We start from the raw sequence: 6,739 nt of genomic DNA on the forward strand, positions 1-6,739 counted from the left end.
GATATAATATTACTTTTCTTTCGTAATAAACTATTTCAGTTAAAATGAGAATTCATTGTCTTGGGTTTTTTTTTTAACTAGAATGTCTAAAGAGTAGATACTGCCAAAGCCAATTTTTGGCCCAATTACTTGAAGACAGCAGTACTGATTATTGTTATTTCCAGTAGATGAAATTTTTCACTTGATGAAATTTTAATCCAGATTCAGATTTTCAATTTTTGGGTCAGAAATCTTGCTGTATCTTACTTGACAACATTGTGAGGTTGATGTCCTAGACTGGGGTTTATCGACTGATATAGTACCAAGTACTACAGATTCCTTGCGAGGTTGTTGTCCATGACTGTGGGGTTTATCGACTGATATGATACCAAGCACTACGTATTCCTTGTGAGGTTGTAGTCCATGACTGTGGGGTTTATAGACTGATATAGTACCAAGTACTACGGATTCCTTGTGAGGTTGTAGTCCATGACTGTGGGGTTTATCGACTGAAATAATACCAAGTAATACGGATTCCTTGTGAGGTTGTAGTCCATGACTGTGGGGTTTATCGACTGATATAATACCAAGTACTACGGATTCCTTGTGAGGTTGTAGTCCATGACTGTGGGGTTTATCGACTGATATAATACCAAGTACTACGGATTCCTTGTGAGGTTGTTGTCCATGACTGTGGGGTTTATCGACTGATATAGTACCAAGTACTACAGATTCCTTGTGAGGTTGTAGTCCATGACTGTGGGGTTTATCGACTGATATAATACCAAGTACTACGGATTCCTTGTGAGGTTGTTGTCCATGACTGTGGGGTTTATCGACTGATATAATACCAAGTACTACGGATTCCTTGTGAGGTTGTAGTCCATGACTGTGGGGTTTATCTACTAATATAGTGCCAAGTACTACGTATTCCTTGTGAGGTTGTATTCCATGACTGGGGGTTTATTGACTGATATAGTACTAAGTACTACGGATTTCTTGTGAGGTTGTAGTCCATGACTGTGGGGCTTTTCGACTAATATAATGCCAAGTACTACGGATTCCTTGTGAGGTTGTAGTCCATGACTGTGGGGTTTATCGACTGATATAGTACCAAGTACTACGGATTCCTTGTGAGGTTGTTGTCCATGACTGTGGGGTTTATCGACTGATATAATACCAAGTACTACGGATTCCTTGTGAGGTTGTTGTCCATGACTGTGGGGTTTATCGACTGATATAGTACCAAGTACTATGGATTCCTTGTGAGGTTGTTGTCCATGACTGTGGGGTTTATCGACTGATATAATACCAAGTACTACGGATTCCTTGTGAGGTGGTAGTCCATGACTGTGGGGTTTATCGACTGATATAATACCAAGTACTACGGATTCCTTGTGAGGTTGTAGTCCATGACTGTGGGTTTATCGACTGATATAGTACCAAGTACTACAGATTCCTTGTGAGGTTGTTGTCCATGACTGTGGGGATATAGTACAAAGTATGACGGATTTGTTGTGAGGTTGTTGAACCATTGCAATTATGGGGTTGTTAGACCATGGCTGTTGTGGGGTTGCAAGACCATGGTGGTTGTGGGGTTGTTAGAATGTTTTGGTTGTGGGGTTGTTAGACCGTGACTGCTGTGGGGTTGTTAGTCCGTGTTTGTTGTGGGGTTGTCAGTCTGTGTTGGTTGTGGGGTTGATAGATCATGACTGTTGTGGGGTTGTTAGTCTGTGTCGGTTGTGGGGTTGTTAGACCGTGACTGCTGTGGGGTTGTCAGTCTGTGTTTGTTGTGGGGTTGATAGATCATGACTGTTGTGGGGTTATCAGTCTGTGTCGGTTGTGGGGTTGATAGATCATGACTGTTGTGGGGTTGTTAGTCTGTGTCGGTTGTGGGGTTGTTAGACCGTGACTGCTGTGGGGTTGTTAGTCCATGTTTGTTGTGGGGTTGTGGACTAAAACCCCACTGGGTTATTGGACATTTCATACCCATAATGTAGCTCTCGTAAGAATTCTTGATGCAACCCCATAAATACCTGCTCAACAGGTGACAGGAACCCCACAATGGAGTCCAACATTTCATCCCCATAATGTCCCTCTCGGCTGTACGTCCGTCCTTCCGTACGTCCGTCTGTTAACAATTCTTGTTACCGCTATTTCTCAGAAAGTACTGAAGGGATCTTTCTCAAATTTCATATACAGGTTCCCCCGGGACCCTAGTTGTGCATATTGCATTTTGGGACCGATCAGTCAACAAGATGGCCGACAGGCGGCCATCTTGGATTTTGATAGTTAAAGTTTGTTACCGCTATTTCTCAAAAAGTGCTGAAGGGATCTTTCTCAAATTTCATATGTAGGTTTCCCTAGGACCCTAGTTGTGCATATTGCATTTCGGGACCAATCGGTCAACAAGATGGCCGACAGGCGGCCATCTTGGATTTTGATAGTTAAAGGTTGTTACCGCTATTTCTCAAAAAGTGCTGAAGGGATCTTTCTCAAATTTCATATACAGGTTCCCCCGGGACCCTAGTTGTGCATATTGCATTTTGGGACCGATCAGTCAACAAGATGGCCGACAGGCGGCCATCTTGGATTTTGATAGTTAAAAATGTGTTACCGCTATTTCTCAAAAAGAACTGAAGGGATCTTTCTCAAATTTCATATGTAGGTTCACCTAGGACCCTAGTTGTGCATATTGCATTTTGGGACCGATCGGTGAACAAAATGGCCGACAGGCGGCCATCTTGGATTTTGATAGTTTAAGTTTGTTACCGCTATTTCTCAAAAAGTACTGAAGGGATCTTTCTCAAATTTCATATGTAGGTTCCCCTAGAACCCTAGTTGTGCATATTGCATTTTGGGACCGATCGGTGAACAAGATGACCGACCGACGGCCATCTTGGATTTTGATAGTTAAAGTTTGTTATCGCTATTTCTCAGAAAGTACTGAAGGGATCTTTCTCAAATTCCACGCATAGTTTCCCCTTGTACCCTAGTTGTGCATAGTACCTTTAAGGACTGCTCCATAATGCTTTTTGGGACTGATCCGTCCGTCCGTCCGTTAACAATTCTTGTTACCGCTATTTCTCTAAAAGTACTGAAGGGATCTTTCTCAAATTTCATATGTAGGTTCCCCTAGGACCCTAGTTGTGCATATTGTATTTTGGGACCGATCGATCAACAAGATGGCCGCCAGGCAGCCATCTTGGATTTTGATAGCTAAAGTTTGTTATCGCTATTTCTCAGAAAGTACTGAAGGGATCTTTCTCAAATTTCATATGTAGGTTACCCTAGGGCCCTAGTTGTGCATATTGCATTTTGGGACTGATCGGTCAACAAGATGGCCGACCAGCCGCCATCTTGGATTTTGATAGTTAAAGTTTGTTACCGCTAATTCTCAGAAAGTACTGAAGGGATCTTTCTCAAATTTCATATGTAGGTTCCCCTAGGACCCTAGAAGTGCATATTGCATTTTGGGACTGATCGGTCAACAAGATGGCCGCCAGGCAGCCATCTTGGATTTTGATAGTTAAAGTTTGTTACCGCTATTTCTCAGAAAGCACTGAAGGGATCTTTCTCAAATTTCATATGTAGGTTCCCCTAGGACCCTAGTTGTGCATATTGCATTTTGGGACTGATCGGTCAACAAGATGGCCGACCAGCCGCCATCTTGGATTTTGATAGTTAAAGTTTGTTACGGCTAAATCTCAGAAAGTACTGAAGGGATCTTTCTCAAATTTCATATGTAGGTTCCCCTAGGACCCTAGTAGTGCATATTGCATTTTGGGACTGATCGGTCAACAAGATGGCCGCCAGGTAGCCATCTTGGATTTTGATAGTTAAAGTTTGTTACCGCTATTTCTCAGAAAGCACTGAAGGGATCTTTCTCAAATTTCATATGTAGGTTCCCCTAGGACCCTAGTTGTGCATATTGTATTTTGGGACTGATCGGTCAACAAGATGGCCACCAGGCAGCCATCTTGGATTTTGATAGTTAAAGTTTGTTACCGCTATTTCTCATAAAGTATTGAAGGGATCTTTCTCAAATTTCATATGTAGGTTCCCGTAGGACCCTAGTAGTGCATATTGCATTTTGGGACTGATCAGTCAACAAGATGGCCGCCAGGTAGCCATCTTGGATTTTGATAGTTAAAGTTTGTTACCGCTATTTCTCAGAAAGCACTGAAGGGATCTTTCTCAAATTTCATATGTAGGTTCCCCTAGGACCCTAGTTGTGCATATTGCATTTTGGGACTGATCGGTCAACAAGATGGCCGCCAGGTAGCCATCTTGGATTTTGATAGTTAAAGTTTGTTACTGCTATTTCTCAGAAAGCACTGAAGGGATCTTTCTCAAATTTCATATGTAGGTTCCCCTAGGACCCTAGTTGTGCATATTGCATTTTGGGACTGATCGGTCAACAAGATGGCCGACCGGTGGCCATCTTGGATTTTGATAGTTAAAGTTTGTTACCGCTATTTCTCAGAAAGTATTGAAGGGATTGTTCTCAAATTTCATATGTAGGTTCCTCTTGGACCCTAGTTCTGCATATTACATTTTGGGACTGATCGGTCAACAAGATGGCCGACAGGCAGCCATCTTGGATTTTGATAGTTAAAGTTTGTTACCGCTATTTCTCAGAAAGTACTGAAGGGATCTTTCTCAAATTTCATATGTAGGTTCCCCTAGGGCCCTAGTTGTGCATATTGCATTTTGGGACTGATCAGTCAACAAGATGGCCGCCAGGTAGCCATCTTGGATTTTGATAGTTAAAGTTTGTTACCGCTATTTCTCAAAAAGTACTAAAGGGATCTTTCTCAAATTTCATATGTAGGTTCCCCTAGGACCCCAGTTGTGCATATTGCATTTTGGGACTGATCGGTCAACAAGATGGCCGCCAGGTAGCCATCTTGGATTTTGATAGTTAAAGTTTGTTACTGCTATTTCTCAGAAAGCACTGAAGGGATCTTTCTCAAATTTCATATGTAGGTTCCCCTAGGACCCCAGTTGTGCATATTGCATTTTGGGACTGATCGGTCAACAAGATGGCCGACCGGTGGCCATCTTGGATTTTGATAGTTAAAGTTTGTTACCGCTATTTCTCAGAAAGTATTGAAGGGATTGTTCTCAAATATCATATGTATGTTCCTCTAGGACCCTAGTTCTGCCTATTGCATTTTGGGACCACCATCTTGGATTTTGATAGTTTAAAGTTTGAAAAGCAGAAAAAAGAATTGTAAGTTTGAAAAGCAGAGAAAAGATCCCTCTTTCATTTGTCAGACATAGATCAATCTTTGGTGGGCGCCAAGATCCCTCTGTTACCACTTTTTCTTAGAAAGTACTATAGCGATCTGTCTCAAATTTTATATGTAGTGTGTTTGAAAAAGTTTGAAAAGCAGGGAAAAGACCCTCTTTCCATTGTCAGACATAGATCATTCTTTGGTGGGCGCCAAGATCCGTCTGGGATCTCTTGTTAAAGGGTATGATAAACGGCAAGTGTATGATACAATGTATTACCATTTCATTGCATGAGTGTACTGTAATTGATTCTCATCACATATTTGTTCTCCATATATATGCATTACCTGTACAAATAGGTAGTTTTTTTTATATGTATATATATTAGGTACCATACATACATGTAACCTGGGCTATATTTCACTGTGTATATATTAATTCTTGTGGCCATTTCAGGTGATTTTCTAAATTCATATTAGACTTCTAAGTGATGAAACACTTGCAAGCTGTGAAATATCATACCTGCCCTTTTCTTTATGGGAGTTAGGGTTTAGACACCCTCTCAGCAGCAATAATCTTATTATATTTGGTGGGCATGCCCCAGGAACCTATTAATCTTTTTATACTTTTATATAATTGACTCACTTAGCTTCAGTACTTGGTTTGGTGTAGTGTAAGTTTCTGTTGTCCGTGTCATTAACTGGAGAGTCAAACACCAGTGCACCACAGTTGTTACTTCTCTTCACTCCAAAACAAATGAATAAATTATGACACAATTAATACTTTCCATCATGCCTTTGAGTTGTTTGTTCTTAAAAAAAGTAATATGTTGAAAATATCAGAAAAAAATAATGCCGACATTGACACATAGTTGTTAAAAAATACATTTTAATTTTGCCTCTCAATATAATGTTGACAGTGACACGTATAATGTTGACAATGACATGGTATTATGTTGGCAATGACATGGTATAATGTTGACAATGACATGGTATAATGTTGACAATGACATGGTATAATGTTGACAATGACATGGTATAATGTTGACAATGACATGGTAGAATGTTGACAATGACATGGTATAATGTTGACAATGACATGGTATAATGTTGACAATGACATGGTATAATGTTGACAATGACATGGTATAATGTTGACAATGACATGGTATAATGTTGACAATGACATGGTATAATGTTGACAATGACATGGTATAATGTTGACAATGACATGGTATAATGTTGACAATGACATGGTAGAATGTTGACAATGACATGGTATGTTGACAATGACATTGTATAATGTTGACAATGACATGGTATAATGTTGACAATGACATGGTATAATGTTGACAATGACATGGTATAATGTTGACAATGACATGGTATAATGTTGACAATGACATGGTATAATGTTGACAATGACATGGTATAATGTTGACAATGACATGGTATAATGTTGACAATGACATGGTATAATGTTGACAATGACATGGTATAATGTTGACAATGACATGGTATAA

This window comes from Argopecten irradians, unplaced genomic scaffold (genome assembly GCF_041381155.1).
Source record: "Argopecten irradians isolate NY unplaced genomic scaffold, Ai_NY scaffold_0460, whole genome shotgun sequence".
In the NCBI taxonomy this organism is placed as follows: Eukaryota; Metazoa; Mollusca; class Bivalvia; order Pectinida; family Pectinidae; genus Argopecten; species Argopecten irradians.